Source organism: Hemitrygon akajei, chromosome 8, assembly GCF_048418815.1.
Source record: "Hemitrygon akajei chromosome 8, sHemAka1.3, whole genome shotgun sequence".
Taxonomy (NCBI): domain Eukaryota; kingdom Metazoa; phylum Chordata; class Chondrichthyes; order Myliobatiformes; family Dasyatidae; genus Hemitrygon; species Hemitrygon akajei.
The window spans coordinates 12,887,574-12,905,444 of NC_133131.1; the positions used below are offsets into that span (position 1 = coordinate 12,887,574).

At 40.7% G+C, this 17,871-nt stretch overlaps 1 long non-coding RNA gene across 1 annotated transcript; it reads right to left on the reverse strand.

Annotated features, from left to right (window-relative positions):
• Positions 1–1,119: 1,119 nt before the first annotated feature.
• LOC140731646 (uncharacterized) lies at positions 1,120–9,227 on the reverse strand. The gene is made up of 3 exons (XR_012099882.1): positions 6,228–9,227; positions 2,025–2,202; positions 1,120–1,695 (listed from the first exon to the last, which is right to left on the reverse strand). It is a non-coding gene; the product is annotated as an uncharacterized lncRNA (long non-coding RNA).
• Between the last annotated feature and the right edge of the window lie 8,644 nt (positions 9,228–17,871).

Here is a 17,871-nt window from a genome sequence, read left to right on the forward strand (position 1 = left end):
CAAGCTTATTGGATTTTGCAGCTTTAATCTTATTTATGTTGAGAGGATCGGAGTTGACGACATTGATGTTTATGTATTCTTGTGATATATTATAAACAGCCCTTTTTTTCTCTTTTTTTTTAGTTTTTCTTTTTTTTTTCTTTTTTTGCTTCTTTTTTTCTTCTCTTTAGACACTAGATTAGTAGGTTAGTTAACTTTGCATATATATATATATTTTTTTTCTTTTTTATATTATATATTATGAAATTTCTAGATATACCTTGTTTATATATATACTATATGGTTTATGTTTCGGGAAAACTTATTAATACTGTATTCATTGCTTATGTATTCTTTCACGTGCAATGGGAATTTGTATGTTTGTAATCCCTTTATTAATATATCAATTGTATTTTGTTCATAATATTATTAATACTAATAAAAAGATTGAAAAAGAAAGTATAATTATCAATTTCAGCTTTAAACAAACGGCTGGAGGAACAGTAAAGGGTCCTGATGAATTGCTCAAACCCACTGACCACACGCCATCATAACTGTGTTATTTACCTGTGTTGACACTTTCAAGAATCTTAAGGGTTGCACTCGAAATGTATGCAAAGTTCAAGATGCAAGAAACCTTCAATAGTTCTGATGAAGGGTCTCGGCTCAAAATGTCAGCTGTTCATTTCCCTCTATAGGTGCTGCCTGACTTGCTGAGGTCTTCCAGCATTTTGTGTGCATTACCAAGTGAAAACTACTGGAAAGATGATCAAAGTCTCAGGCATCCTAACAACTGACTAGGAAGAGTTAGATCACTTCAATTAATGCCCAAACAAGATTCATGTCAAGACAAGTCAAATCATTAAGTTTATTATCATATGCAAAAGTATGTCACTGTACTTTTGCATATGACAATAATGCAAATAATGTACTTGAACAATTTGCTTACAGGCATATAGATACAGACAACACACAGAATATAAATTGTACAAAAGTTATACAACATAGTGTAAAGAGAAAAAAACAGTTTGCAAAAACAAAACAAAAAAAGCCATATTAAATCCACTGTGATTCAATGTTGCAAAACAATAAAATGTGAAAACTTCCAAGGGTGGTGAATACTTTTTATAGGCACTGTACCTTATTAATAACACTTCATTAATAATGATCAGTGCTAACAATAGAGAGGCAAGAAAGCTAGTTTATTTGTGTCGCACTTTTCAAACCCAGGGCAGTTCTCAGTTCCTGAGAGCGAGGGAAGTTCCAATGCCCGGTCGATTTAAGTGCTGGGCTGAATTGGAAAAGTCGGTTAGTAGGCTGAATCATGACAGCAGGGGTTCCGACCCCAGAGTGAGGAGCAGCCCGACGGTCAGACGATTTAAGATTGAAAGAGTCAGGTTGTCAGGACCGGAGGCGAGAGATGGGCCGGTTCTGCTGCTGCTCCCTGACGTTTGCCCAGCTCCACGCTGAACTGTGACGCCAGCCTGCCTTCACATTCGTAGTCTCACGCCGTTTACTCGGCTTCGAACTGAACTGAGGCTGTTGCCTGCACCAGCAGCAGCGATGCCTGGCTTCGTGACTTCCATAAAACTCCAGCTCCGAAGCTATTGGCTTGCTTCTGATGTTTATGCCATCGGTTCTCCCTCTCTCTGCACACTGGGTGACTGATGGGTTTTTTGGGTGGGTTCCTTTGGGGTTTCTTTGCTTCGTGGCTGCCTGCAAGCAGACAAATCTCAAGTGTATCCTGTACATGCTGTGAAAAAAATGTACTTTGGACTTTGAGCTTAAACATTGACTAAGCAGACTTTGTTTAAATAATTAGTTACGTGTTATATGTAAAAATAAGTGAATTGCATATGTCATGACACTACCACGTGATATATATCTACCTCACAAAGTAAACACAAACTAAGACTCACTTCTCTTGGCTCTCTTGTTTACCTTTGATATGGTTTCATTTTTTGGAGTTTCAAAACATAACAGTACTATTTTTTAAACTGTACAACTAGCCTACCATGGAAAAGGTTCTGACTTTGCACACTTACCTCCTTGGCTCCCAAATCTTTTCCCTCCTAATCAGGCAGATGGACCAGAGATGCTTTCAGAGTGTGTGTGTGGGGGTGGGGGGTGATTGGTCAGGATCCCATAGCCTTCAGTGTTGCTAGTCAGACACAGACAAGGAAATCTCTGATTGCTAAACATCTGATAAATCTATATTGCTTTCTGCGGAGCAATAACAGAAAAATCAATACAGGAGCAGTGATTCCATACAATAGTGCACTGTTGCAAAGTTCAAAGTAAATTTATTATCAAAGTACATACAGAGACTATAAAAAGGTATTCACCCCACTTGGAACTTAGCATGTTTTATTATTTTACAACACTGAATCACAGTGGACTTAATATAGATTTTTTGACACAGATCAACAGAAAAACACTTGTTTCAAAGCGAAAACTTATCTCTACAAAGTAATCTAAATCAATAACAAAATATAAAACACAAAATAGTTGATTGCATAAGTATTCACCTTCCTTTAATATGATGCACCAAATCAACACTGATGCAGCCAGTTGGTTTTAGAAGTCACATAATTAGGTAAATGGAGATCTGGTTTTGGAGACCTGAATGCAGTCGAGGTGTTTCAATTGATTGTAGTAAAAATACACCAGTATCTGGAAGGTCCATCTGCTGGCGAGTCAGTATCCTGGTAAAAACTACACCATGAAGACAAAACAACACTCCAAGCAACTCCACAAAAAGGTTACTGAAGAACACAAGTCAGGAGATGGATACAAGGAAATTTCCAAGTCACTGAATATCCCAGTTAAGTCAATCATCAAGAAATGGAAAGAATATGTCACAGCTGTAAATCTGCCTAGAGCAGGCCATCATCAAAAACTGAGTGGCTGTGCAAGAAGGGGACTAGTGAAGGAGGCCACCAAGAGACCTATGACAACTCTGGAGGAGTTACAAGCTTCAGTGGCTGAGATGGGGGAGACGACACATACAACAAATGTTTCCCAGGTGCTTCACCAGTCATAGCTTTAATGAAGGGTGGCAAAGAGAAAGCCACTGTTGAAAAAGCCTCACATGAAATCTCAGCCAGAAGGCATGTAAGAGAGCTTGAAGTTAGCTGGAACAAGGTTCTATGATCTGATGAAACCAAAATTGAGCTTCTTCGCCATCAGGCTAAACACTATGTTTGGCAGAAGCCAAACATGGCACATTATCAAAAACACACCATCCCTACCGTGAAGCACGGTGGTGGCTGCATCATGCTGTGGGGATGCTTCACTGCAGCAGGCCCTGGAAGGCTTGTGAAGGTAGAGGGTAAAATGAATGCAGCAGAATACAGGGAAATCCTGGAGCAAAACTTGATGCAGTCTGCAAGCAAACTGTGACTGGGGGGAAGATTTGTTTTCCTGCAAAACAATGACCCCAAGCATAAAGCCAAAACTACAAAGGAATGGCTTAAAAACAACAAAGTTAATGTTCTGAAGTGGCTAAGTCAGAGTCCAAACCTCAATCCAACTGAGAATTTGTTGCTGGACTTGATAAGGGCTGTTCACTCACGTTCCCCATGCAATCTGACAGAGCTTGAGCAGTTTTGTAAAGAAGAATGGGGAAAAATTGCATTGTCCAGGTGTGCAAAGCTGATAGAGACCTACCTATCCACACAGGCTCAAAGCTGTAATTGCTGCCAAGGGTGCATCTACTCAATACTGACTTGAAGGTGGTGAGTAAATATGCAATCAATTCTTTTGTATTTTATATTGTAAGTGATTTAGGTCACTTTATAGAGTTCTGTTTTCACTTTGACACAGAAAAGTCTTTTTTTCTGTTGATCAGTGTCAAAAATGTCCAATTAAATCCATCGTGATTCAAAGTTGTAAAACAATAAGACATGAAAACTTCCAAGCAGTGGTGAGTACTTTTTATATGCACTGTACATGAATCTCAAGGTATTATATGGTGACGCCTATTGTATGTACTTAGATAATAAATTTAGATTAACTATGAGAAAATGATATAATAGCAGGGGAGTCAGTGCACAATCCTTGTCTTGTGCACATGTGGCCATGAGTGTAATATCATCCAGGACTTTGGTAGGGCACAATACAAAGTTCGAAGTTCAAAGTAAATTTATTATCCAAGTATGTTTATGTCACCATATACAACCTCAAGATTCCTTTTTGTAGGCATGTACTGGAATAAAGAATTTTACAAAAAACTATATCCGGACAGATGAAGATTGACAAACAACCAATATGCAAAAGGAGACAAGCTAAGAAAATGAAGATAATACCAGGACCATGAGCTGTAAAGAGTCCTTAAAAATTACTCTGTTGGTTGTGGAATCAATTCAGAAAAGCTTTTAAATTTGACCCTCACAGAACTGTTTGTCTCACCCACAGACGGGATTCCCTGTCTCACCAGTGCTCAGAATTAACTTTGAAATACCTATATCTTTCTTTAAAATATTATTAATGCTCCACAGAATAATGCAGTGGGTTGTTGCAGTTCTCCACCAATGTGTCACCCTCCCTGTGTGGAATCTGGTAAAAAGTGAGGTTTGTAGAGAAGGAAAGCACTGAGGATTCCTGCTGGTTAATAACTTAAACACCCAGTACATGCTCAAATAATAGAAACTTTATTTGCACAATGATTGGCATTTCACTTCTACAGGGGAGAACACCTTTTTGATAAATGCCTGCTTGCCCTGAGATAGGTCTGTTATGATTGGCTTAGCTCTAGGCATATCCAGCTCTCTCTGTTTACACTTCTGCACCTTTTGTCTTTTCCCCGCCAGTAGCTGTTCATTACCGAGCTCGAAACCTGTCATTTTCCTTCACGGTAATTACTCTGATTTCAGTGCAGCCTACAACACTTGAGGAAGATTTGAGACTGGAAATAAACAAAATACCATTTCTCAGAAATGGGTACAAAGGCATCAAGTGCTTTGAATCCATCATAAGGTGTAGCCATCAGAGCGATAATTAAGGTGTAGGAGACGGCATTCTAGGAAGGAAAAAACTGATCATCTGTTTCAGTAACATGACACTCTTTTTGGTGTGGGATTTAATACTGAGCTGTACTTAAGTAAATTTTATCTTGAGCTTATAAAAACACCTCTAACGTTTCCTTACCACAAGTCTTCCCAGTTTAAATATTTCCCAGAAAGAAGATTCTGACTTAATCGGCGGAAGGCACGTGCAAACCATGGACCAACTTGGCTAAGAACTAAAATCTACATGCACCTGACCTATGCAGCCAGCAAAATTCATTTCATTTTTCATTGTCAATCTTTTTTTATTGATGAACAAAAATAAGGATAAATACAAATCAGAGGAGGAGTTATATCAAATACATATTTCAATAATAGTACAAGCAAAGAAAGGAATATACACTGTCAAAATCATGTATAGTATAGTATTAAGCTAATATATAAAAGGAACCACAACTCCTCTAAACAATTCATAAAAAAAGACTCACGAAATTCAACCTGAGTTGAACATGAGGACATGGTTAGTTTGGGTTAGCTGACTCAACCTACCCGGGCATTGCTAACAACTGCTGCCCAGTGAGGCCGAACTGCCCATAATGTGCTTTGACCCAGCATTACTGAATTCCTATGTACCACTGGTCATCGTTTCACCAGGGAGATGTGTATGACATATTAGGTGTATGCAGGGGTGCAGTGCTAATTTTTTAGGTGCCGGAGCTGACAAAATGCTTGAATTTCCTATATCCTCTCTACATATGTGTCACACCCAATTTGTGTACCTGCTCATTTCATGTACTGGGCAACTTCCTTGCCCCATTCATGTAATAAGCAGGTACACAGATTCGGTGTGACACACACACACACACACACACACACACACACACACACACACACACACACACACACACACACACACACACACACACAAAAAACACACACACACATATATATATATGAATAGGGCTTCTTATAATGTCAAGCACTAAACCAAGATGAAAGAAATATATGAATTCCAGAGCTCCACAGAAATATAGTGATCGTTAAGACATTAACAAGATTATAGCCTTTCACTACATTTCAGTGTATAAATGGTACAGTAAAACATATATTATTTAATTTAATAATATGACAAAGTATTGCACAGTTGCACTCACTAATTATCATAAAATATAATTATCGAGCAAGTAAAGAAAAAGACGATAATCATGTATTTTACCAATTTAAAAGTAATTACCTACATACCAAATGCCACCAATGAGAAGTTTCACAATAATTTCCACAAAGGGTCAGACATAATATGTGTTTGGGTTTCTGAAGCAACTCTTGTCCTGGAGTCATCTGCTGATCTGTGGTACCGCAGCCATGATGTGACACACGGCTCAGGATTCCACTGAACTAGAGGAGATCCACGTAGTTTAACAAACATAAGCGCTGATACATGATTTATGAGAATTCTTGAGCATGTTGTTGTTATTATCAAGCTCATGTGACTGAATCCTCTCTCACACTCAGCAGTACCAACAGGAGTAACTCGTGAAGAGCTCAGTAATGGGCGTAAATCTTGGGGGATGAGGCGTCCACGATCCTCCACATAATCTCTGAAGGCATTTATTACAGAGGAAGAAAAAAGCTTAAGCCTCTTACAGAGAGATGATATTGCAGCTTCTCCATAATTAGGCGGTATTTCAGCAGGCCAATTATCTTTATCAAGGACACACATTTCATTTAGCAGGGATTTATACATACTTTGAGGTTTAGAAGTTTGAGAACCTTTCAAGGATGTTACCGTGAACATGCGGTACTGCAAATTGGTTATAAGACTAGTAAGAAACTGTAGATAAATAACGGAGACAATTTTGTTATTGCTTGTTAAGGTAATTTCTCCAAACTTCCCCTTTTCAACTGCCTCTTGAGCTTCTAGAGTTTTTGCACCAGGTTGCTCTTTCAGTCTATGCAGTGACCTTATGCTCCACTGGATCAATTTGTCTGCATAAACAATCGTAGTAGTGTGTTTCTGTAAACATTCTGATAGTAAACCAAGTTCATGCAACATGCCATACATTAGAGCCAAGTCCAATAGAAACTGTTCTGAATAGTCTTTTCAACAGACCTTCATAGGTTTTTCTGTCACTCTCAGATCTAGTTTCATCTTTCATTGCTTTTTCAAAATAAAAACACAGTGCTTCATCATTTTGCCACCCTGCTGAAACTGTTTGAAACGAGCTAGCTACCCACCTGGTGCCCAGAACACAGACTATTTTGCAAATTTGTTGTTCTCGTTGAGAGGCACATTCAGACAGTTCTTCTTGATTTAGAGGTGATCTTCTGTAAACAGAGTACAATTAGTCCATAAATGATTGAAAATGATTTATTCCATGAACTTCTCTCACCGAATCACCTACTGCAAGTTCTAATCTGTGATTAAGACAGTGCCAAATTATCACGTCAGGGTAATGTTCCTTGAGAACTGTAGCAACACCAGATTTGACACCGAGCATTACACTCGCCCCATCACTAGCAAATGCTACAAGGTTCTGTTTCAAGTAAGAGTCATCAAACCCATGGTTATTGAGACAATTCAATAGATGTTTAGCAATAGTTGTAGTTTTCTGATCAGGCAGTTCAATTAGCTCTAAAAGCATAAAATGGGGATCACCTTCCTTATCACTTTCACATTTCAAGTAAACTATTAGGGTAGTCTTAATGCTCAGGCTTGTTGATTCATCGATGAAAACAGAAAATTTGCCATTTATCTGCTTGATATGCTGGTAAAAATTTCATATTAATGGCAATGTGATTAATTATCTCTGTAGCACTAATGCGCAAATGCAGTCCAATTCCAATGTCAATACCTTTTTTTCTTGAAGTTCCAATAAGCCAAGGTGATCAGAGTATGGTCTGTCATTCTGAGCTAAATAATATGCAGAATGAAAAATTCAACAAGTTGTCTTTAGATGCGAAGCATTCATGGTGCCACATAATTTTCCCAGAGCATCTTCACTAGCTATATCTTCAACACTTAGAGCAGCACTGTGAGCTTTTGAAAGTTTGTGATCAGCAATTTTTTTTCTGAGAGACTTCAAGCGTGTACTTCAATCAGCCGATGCTGATTCTCTCGTGATCTTTAAGTTCTTGAGGCTGTAGCGCTTTACGTAGCTAGCCAGCCATCCCTTACCAGCCTTAAGCTCCCTCCTCTCGCTCTCCTCAACCCCCTCACAGTAGTGCTCGTGGAGACTAAGTGCTTTTTCACGCATAATTTTGACATCAGCAAGGATATGCTTCTGTGGCATGTCCTCTAGCCACACACTTAATGCTTTCTCAGTCTTTGCAAGCACTTTATCACGAACCAGGGAGACCATTTTTGCCGTTGTAGGGGTAGCACTAACACGTCCACGAATTTCAGCTTCTTTCTGCTTTATTGCGCGAATGCTCGACTCGTTCTTACCGACCTTATGGCCCACTTCGGCAAGCGACATGCCTCTTTTCAAAAGATCACGGTGAGCGCCGGCAATGGCTGACCCCAGGTACGGAGGAACGGCAGACACCCATGTAGAGATGGAAACAAGAGGATAAGCATAAGAATACCAACAGCACATTGATGGCATGACCGAGTAACACCACGAGGCAAATCATTCTACACACACGAGCACCCTATGAACAGTGCTAATCGAGAGTCCGAATTAAATAGTCACAGGATGCAGAAAACCAGTGCCAGCCACAATGAACTTGACCAGATTAAACTGAAAGCAGCAGAGTTTATCGACTCTGGTTATACAACACTGAGTAAATGGAGGGGCTCCAAAAACCTAGAAACCCAGCGTTCTACAGCTTGGCACAGAGGTCTACTGTTCAGTTCTGGTCAATTCACAAGAGGAGGAAGGGGCGGAAGCTTTAAAGAGAGTCCAGAGGAGATCTACCAGGATGCTGTCTGGATTAGAGAGTGTGTGTAATGAGAAAAGTTTGAGTGAGCTAGGGCTTTTCCTTCTTTGAAGAGAAGGAGGATGAGAGGTGACTTGATAGATATATACAAGATAATAAGAGGCATAGATAGAGTGGACAGCCGGAGGCTTTTTCCCAGGGTAGAAACGTCTAATAAAAGAGGGCATAATTTGGATACTATAGAGAGAGTGCAGAGGAGATTTACAAGGATGTTGCCTGGATTGGGGAGCATGTCTTATGAGAATAGGTTGAGTGAACTCGGCCCTTTCTCCTTGGAGCGATGGAGGATGAGAGGTGACCTGATAGAGGTGTACAAGATGATGAGAGGCATTGATCATGTGGATAGCCAGAGGCTTTTTCCCAGGGCTGAAAAGGCTAACACGAGAGGCTTGGAAGTAGGTACAAGGGGGATGAGAGAGGTAAGTTTTTCACACAGAGAGTGATGGGTACGTGGAATACACTGCCAGCGATGGTGGTAGAGGGGATACAATAGGGTCTTTTAAGTCACTCTTAGATAGGTACAAGGAGCTTAGAAAAATAGAGGGCTATGCAGTAGGGAAATTCTAGGCATCATCTAGAGTACGTTACACAGTCGGCACAACATTGTGGGCCGAAGGGCCTGTAATGTGCTGTAGATTTTTATGTATAATGTAATTGGAGAAAAATAGAGGGGAAATGTCGGAGGTTTTTTTTTACACAGAGAGTGGTGGGAGTGTGGAACATATTGCAGGGGTGGTGATAGAGGCAGATACATTAGGGGCATTTAGGATCGTGTTAGATAGGCAACTGGATGAAAGAAAATGGAGGGTTATGTGAGTAGGAAGGGTTTGATTGATCTTGGAGTAGGCTAAAAGGTCAACACAAGATCATGGGCCCTAAGTGTTCAATATATTCTGGAACTGTAACACATCACCTCAGTTTGCTCATAATGAAACCAAAAATATTTATTATCGTGTGATTGTCAAAAGAGGTTTCAGTGCCACAACTGGAGTTTTCACTTCTTGTAAATGTGCTTGAAGAAGTGAATGAATTATTTCCTGCTATATTACTGAAACAAGGAACCATGAATCTTGACACATTGAGAGATCCTTTCCGTAACAAATATCCTGATTTTTAATCAGAGCCTTAAAAACGTTTCTGATTTGCATTGTTGCCTGCTTTTAACTCTCTCTGACAGGCCCAGGGACAACATTGTAGCACAAATGAAATGGCCATTCCAGTGGGAGAGCTCTGCTGGTTAGAACTGGATTAACCAACTCTTAACCCCACTTCTGCTAAATGGTTTAAGATGGTGCTGGTGAAGCCCAGCGCTACTTACTGGTGGCAAACAAAACAGAGAGTGCAACTAAGGGCTTTATTAATAACACTTTTTCTTGGAAGATCACTGGTCAAGGATCACCACATACAAAGGAAAGCTGAGCCGAGGGTTGAAGCTTGGGGGTGCGAGGCAAAGTTGAGGCGAGGTCGAGGCTTATTCAAGGCAAAGTTGGGGCAGGTGGGAGCAGAGAGGCAGATTCAAGGCCTATCCACCTAAACCGAGAGCGAGGTTTGATCGATCTAAGTGCCAAGCTGATTTGGAAAGTTCAGGCCAAAATTTGGCAGCAGGATCCAGGCCCAGTGTGTATTGATGCAACAGGGCCTGGGTCTTAGTGCGAAGAATGACCTCTTAGCACAAGAAATTTAGTGGACAATTTGTACATTCCTTACTCCTTACTCGCTTGGACAATTTAAGTGCCAGGCCAGATAGACTGAAAGAGCAGTGTGTTGGGACAAGAGGCATGGGCCGGGCCAGTTCTGCTCACTACTCTGTGCTGTTTACTCAGCTCTGCACTGAACTGAATCTGAGGCTGTGGCCTGCTCTAGCTGTTCCAGGCTTATCGACTATGGACTCACTTTTGTCCTGAAGGCTATTTGCTTACTTTTATTAATTGCACAACTTGCTTTTTTTCTCTTTCTGCACATTGGGTGCTTGATGGTCTTTTTTTTAAATGGATTCTTTGTGGCTGTCTGTAAAGAGACGAATCTCAAGGTTGTTTAATGTATACATCCTTTGATAATAAATGTACTTTGAATGTTGAAGTTTCCAGCTGGGAACAGCCCTGTGATGCATGTAATTAAGTGGTGAATTTCAAAGTTTTGGCAGGAACTGGCTTGTTTGATTATGATCAGACTGACAGATTAGTCTGCCCTCTATCCGTTTTGCATACCCAGATGTGAAATTAAAGTTAAGTTTATTGTCGTATGCGTAAGTACATTACGTGTGATTGGAGGCAGAAACTTACTTGCAGCAGCATTTCAGGCACATACTGTAAACTGAACTCAAAAGATGCATCAGGTATGAATTCGACATAATTTCTACAGGAGAAAACAGATAGAAGGAAAAAGAGGTCGGTTTTAGTGCAAAATTAACAAAGTGGTCAGAATGTTGCCATGGTAGCGTGACGCTATTACAGCTCGAGGTATTGGAGTTCGCAGTTCAGCTCTGATGCCACCTGTGAGGAGTTTGTACGCTCCTCACCATGAACGTGTGGGTTTTCCTCCGCGTGCTCCAGTTTCCTCCTAAAGGTGTGCCGGTCAGAAGGTTAGCTGACCATTGTAGGTTGTCAAGTGATGAGGCTAGGGTTAAGCAGGTGGGTTGCTCATTGGGCCAGAAGGGCCTGTTCTTCATCGTGTCTCTAAATGACATAAATACATAAAAGTAAATGGTAGTGATTGGTTCTGTGCTGGCTGGTTCAAGAACTGAACGGCTGAAGGGAAGTAAATGTTCATAAATCTTGTAGAGTCAGGCTTATCATCATGGACATATAGCGTGGAATTGGCTGTTTTGTGGTGGCAGTACAGTATAAACAACACAAACATTACAGTAAGTTACAATAATAACTAAATAGTGCAAGGAGGAATATTTTGTAAGTTACTCTGAGTTTCGCATGGGAATTATGGGAACTGAGAGACAAAGGATATGAGGAACATTCTGCAAATTTCCCCTGAAGGGATAGATATTGAAATAAACTAGTCAGAAGGGATGGTGCCTGAACAGAAACCCAACAAACCAGACTGGCAACGCAGGAAAGGAGGGCATACAAATGATATGCGTTTACACAAAATTACAGGAAAATGAGAGCATGAATGAACTTGATTTGAATTTATGAGTCATCTATGCTGGTCCGATCTGGCACCCTTGGGGGTGTAAAATTCCAGAAATTCACTACCCCTGAAAAGAAATCTCTACCCATCTCAGTTTTAATTGAGCAGCCTTTTATTTTGTAGATATGTTTCCTCGTTTGTGGCTCTGCCAGTCGTGGAAGCATCTCAACATCTACCCCGTCAAGCCCCCTTCAGATCTTATATATTTAAATTGGGTCACCCTTTGTGCTTTTAAACTCCCAGGAACACAAAGTGTCCAGCATCTCTTAGCAACTTCTCCCGGGTATTAGACTGGTGGATCCTCGAATACACCACTATCCTCTTCTAGGGAAGAGGACTAAAATTGCGCATGATGCTCCAGATCTGACTTCACCAACACCTTCTAAAAATGTATTAAAGTCTCCTTGTAATGAATGAACTATCCTGTAAGTGGCATTGGCAGCTTAAATTTAATTAAAAGAGCATTTTCTATAAAAGCAAATTATGCGTGGTTCAACTACTACATTTGTTTCGTGGACCGGTCTGTTGCTCAGTGCAAAGCAACATGAATTAATTTGAGTTTTCCTTTTTAAAAGCAGGAATACGCGTGGTAGTGGAACATGAGTTGGCGAGGGACAAGATTACAGCTAATACCTCAAGCAATGGATTGGAACATGTCTGGAAATAACCTAAAGGAAATAATGAATCATGGGCGTTTGTAACCAAGGATTCCCTAGCCAGGATTCATGTTGTGTTTGTGTAATATATCTCATCCTTTTACAAGGATGTTGCCTGGATTGGGGATCATGCCTTATGAGAACAGGTTGAGTGAACTCGGCCTTTTCTCCTTGGAGCGACGGAGGATGAGAGGTGACCTGATAGAGGTTTACAAGATGATGAGAGGCATTGATCGTGTGGATAGTCAGAGGCTTTTTCCCAGGGCTGAAATGGTTGCCACAAGAGGACACAGGTTTAAGGTGCTTGGAAGTAGGTACAGAGGAGATGTCAGGGTAAGTTTTATACTCAGAGAGTGGTGAGTGCGTGGAATGGGCTGCCGGCAACGGTGGTGGAGGTGGATATGATGGGGTCTTTTAAGAGACTTTTGGATAGGTACATGGAGCTTAGTAAAATAGAGGGCTATAGGTAAGCCTAGCAATTTCTAAGGTAAGGACATGTTTGGTACAACTTTGTGGGCCGAAGGGCCTGTATTGTGCTGTAGGTTTTTTATGTTTCTATGTTTCTTTTCTGTTTGGAAACTGGAGCAGGGGAACGCTATCATTACTGTATCCGGGGAGATGAAGTGAGAGCAGGGATAAGGGGAACAGAAAGATATCAATTAAGGGCTCCAACCACAATGATACAGAGCTAAACGAAGTTCAGAAAAAAGGGAAAACTTTGGAGAATCTGCATGCAAACATATTATTGGAGCATATATGATGGAAATGGAAGATCTGGCAGAATGGAATGGACTCCCTACAGGAGGCAGAAAGGACAGATAACTGAACAAGTCTGTGGGTTTATACTGAATGTCTGTGGATACACTGTCCTGACGAGGAGATGGAGTGATTCAGAAAGGGAAGGCTCAGAGATGAATCATTCAAAGTTAGCAGGAAAAAATAAAGTTCACAGACACTGTATGAGCGAAACAACAAATTTCATTACGTACCTCAGTGATAATCAAACCTGATTCAGATTCAAGGTGCAGGAAAGAGTCAACAAAATGCAAGAATGGAAAATCCCATTCACAAGATTCAGGAAAATCCTGAATCCTGTGGTTCAGCCCAGCCCACCACAGACAAAGCCCTCCCCACCACGGAGAACTGCCACAAGAAAGCAGCATCCACCATGAAGGACACCCACTATTCAGGCCATGCTGCTGCCTTTGGGGAGGAGCCACAGGACTCACCACCAGGTTCGGGAACAGTTATTACTCTTCAGCCATCATGTTCTTGAACTTATCCCATATCCTACAGACACACTTTCAACAACTCTCAAACTTATGTCCTCAGTATTATTTAATATTTATTGTCATTGACACAAGACGACGCAGGTTTAAGGTGCTGGGGAGTAGGTACAGAGGAGATGTCAGGGGTAATTTTTTTATTCAGAGAGTGGTGAGTGCATGGAATGGACTGCCAGCAACGGTGGTGGAGGCGGATATGATAGGGTCTTTTAAGAGACTTTTGGATAGGTACATGGAGCTTAGTAAAATAGAGGGCTATGGGTAAGCCTAGTAATTTCTAAGGTAGGGACATGCTCGGCACAACTTTGTGGGCCGAAGGGCCTGTATTGTGCTGTAGGTTTTCTATGTTCCTGTGTTATTATTTTTTTCTATTTGTCTGCTTTTGCACATTGGCTGTTTGTCTTTGCTTGTGTGTAGTTTGTCAATAATTATATTTCTTTGTACCTTCTGAAAATAGCCAGAGAAGATTAATCTCAGAGTAGTACATGGTGAAAATTTCACACTTTGATAAGTAATTTACTTTGAACTTTGAATTATGAAATTGTCAATATATTGCAAAAAGAGTTGATTATATTGTCTTGCGTGGGTCCTAAGTAACCACTTGCTCCAATTATTGTAGAAGGAAATCTTATTTCAATAAGACTGATTATCAGACTGGATTACTTATTAAACCGAGGAGGAAATAGAACTCAAAAATACCCAATTCTCACAATGATAGCTTCACCTTGGAAAGCTATAGACCAAATACCTGATAATGTTTTGCATAATTATAGTGTGTTTTTATTTTGCAACCCACAGAGCCTATAAAAAATATTCACCCCCTTGGAAGTTCACATGTTTTATTGTTTTACAACATTGAATCACAGTGGATTTAATTTGGCTTTTTTGGCACTGATCAAACAGAAAAAGACACTTCTGTGTCAAAATGAAAACATATCTCTACAAAGTGATATAAACTTACTACAAATATAAAACAAATAATAATTGATTGCTTAAGTATTCAAAGTCCTTTAATATGACACGCCAACTCATCAATGGTGCAGCTAATTGGTTTTAGAAGTCATATAATTAGTTAAATGGAGATCTGCTTTGGAAACCTATTTTTGGAGACCTGTGTGCGGTCCAGGTGTTTCAACTGACTGTAGTGAAAATACACCTGTATCTAGAAGGTCCAACTGCTGGTGAGTCTGTATCCTGGCAAAAGCTACACCATGAAGACAAAAGAACACTCCAAGCAACTCTGTGAAAAGGTTTTTGAAAAGCACAAGTCAGGAGATGGCTACAAGAACATTTCCAAGTCAGTGAAAAGGCTTGGAGCACAGTTAGGTCAATCATCAAAAAAACAGAACAAATATGGCTCAGCTGTAAATCTGCCTAGGCCAGGCCATCCTCAGAAACTGAGTGATCATGCAGAAGGGGACTAGTGAAGGAGGCCACCAAGAGACCTATGACAACTCTGGAGGAGTTACAAGATTCAGAGGCTGAGATGGGAGAGACTGCGCATACAACTGTTGCTCAGGTGCTTCACCAGTCACAGCTTTCTGGGAGAGTGGCAAAGAGAAAGCCACTGTTGAGAAAAACTCACATGAAATCTCAGCTAGAGTTTGCCAGAAGGTATGTGGGAGACTCTGAAGTCAGCTGGAAGAAGGTTCTATGGTCTGGTGGCCATCAGACTAAGCACTATACACGAAGTACACTGCAGATGCTGTGGTCAAATCAACACGTACAAACAAGCTGGATGAACTCAGAAGGTCGGGCAGCATCCGTTGAAATGTGCAGTCAATGTTTCGGGCTGAGACCCTTCATCAGGACTGATGAAGGGTCTCAACCCGAAACGTTGACTGCTCGTTTCAGACTAAACACTATGTTTGGCATAAGTCAAGCACTGTACCTCAGTAAAAACACTCCATCCCTACTGTGAAGCACGGTGGTGGCTGCATCGTGCTGTGGGGATGCTTCACTGCAGCAGGCCCTGGAAGGCTTGTGAAGGTAGAGGGTAAAATAAATGCAGCAAAATACAGGGAAATCCTGGAGGAAAACCTGATGCAGTCTGCAAAACCAATTCCATTTCTCAATACACTACTTCACAAACTTTAATTCTTGTTTAAAATTCTTCATTATCATAGATGTTATTTCAAAGAAATACCGTCATAATAATAAATTATTTACTTCCCTCTACTGGTGAGCATCACGTTCTCAAAGAAAGCTGAAAGTGGAGTTACAGTAACACCTCAGGGGGGTGCAAAGAGCAGTGAGTGGAGGCAGCCCCTCGCTTTTAAAATGATAGGTAAGTAGATCTAGATAAGTGAATAGGCCGGGGAGAGGTAGGCTACAGACCAATACTGGCAGATGGGGCAGACAAGCTGGGTAACAATGGAGCAAAGTCAAAGTCAAAACAGATTTATTGTCAAACTATGAATACATCACCATATACTACATTGAGATTCATTTTTCTGCAGGCATTTAGAGGAATACAATGGAATTTTTGAAAAACTATACATAAACAGCGACTGACAAACAACTAATGTGCAAAACAAGACTCGTAAATAATAAGAAAAAACAAGTAAATAAATACTGTGAACAAGATTCGTAAAATCCTTCAAAGTGAGTCCATAGGTTGTGGAATCAGTTCAGTGTCGAGGTGAGTGAAGTTATCCACACTGGTTCAAGAGCCTGATGGTTGACGGGGAATAACTGTTCCTGAACCTGGTGATGTGGGAGCTAAGGCTTCTGTACCTCCTACCCAACAGTAGCAGTGAGAAGGGGGCATGGCCTGGACCCTTGTTAAGGGTTCATCAAAGATCAAGAATCAAGTTTATTTGCCGTATACATTTCCATGTATTGGGAATTTGTTGTGGATGACTTGCATGTATGAGATGGGCCAAAGGGCCAGCTTCTATGCTCTATGGCTGAATATAGTGCTATATAAAAACCTCCAAAGCTGATAAAATACCTGATGTGTGGACAGATTTTTGGTTGCAGTGTTATCAGCGTTAATCAGCTCAGGGTGTCATGAAAGCTTGTTGAGAACAAACACCAATACATATGTATTTTCTGCTTTTGAGTCACTGGAGAGCTCAAAGAGAATTTTTTCACCATATTCACTGGTGGGTTATTGGTACTGCTAGCAAGCCCAACACTTGTACAAGTGTTAGGTCCTGAAGAAGGGTCTCGGCCCAAAACGTGGACTGTTTATCCATTTCCGTACCCCCTGCCTGACCTGCTGAGTTCCTCCCGCATTTTGTGTGCACTGCTTTGGATTTCCAGCATCTGCTGACTCGCGAGTGTTTATAACTTGTTGTACATCCCAAGTTGTTTCTGAGAAGGTGACAATGAGCTGCATTCGTCGGCCAGTGCAGTTCACTCAGTGAAGATAATTCCTGCAGCACTCGTAGGAGGCTATGCTGGGATTTCAAGCCTTTAACCCCAACACATGGCCAAGCTGATGGTGTACAATAGAAAGAAATGTGGGATGGCGAGTCTGTCGGGACCCTGGGGACTTGTGGAAACTGTGGTGATTTCTTTTGAACTTACAGTCCTTTAACATCTTTGGACTATTTTTACTGTGCCCATGGTCTGTTTGTTTTAATCAATTATGCTATTGTTTGCACTGTTGTAACTATATGTTGTAACTATGTGGTTTTGTGCAGGTATTGTAGCTTTAGTTTTTGGTCTTGTTTTGTCTGGTGGATTAGGAGCTCCTTTCTGGGGAACGCGCTAAGACGGTAGCACGATATTAATATGCAGCAGCCTCTCCGGACTCTGGATTGGGGATTGCCAAATGTTATGTGAATTTTCTAGTGTAGTCTGTTTTGTCATATGCTTTTGTGATATCATTCTGGAGGAATACTGTCTCATTTT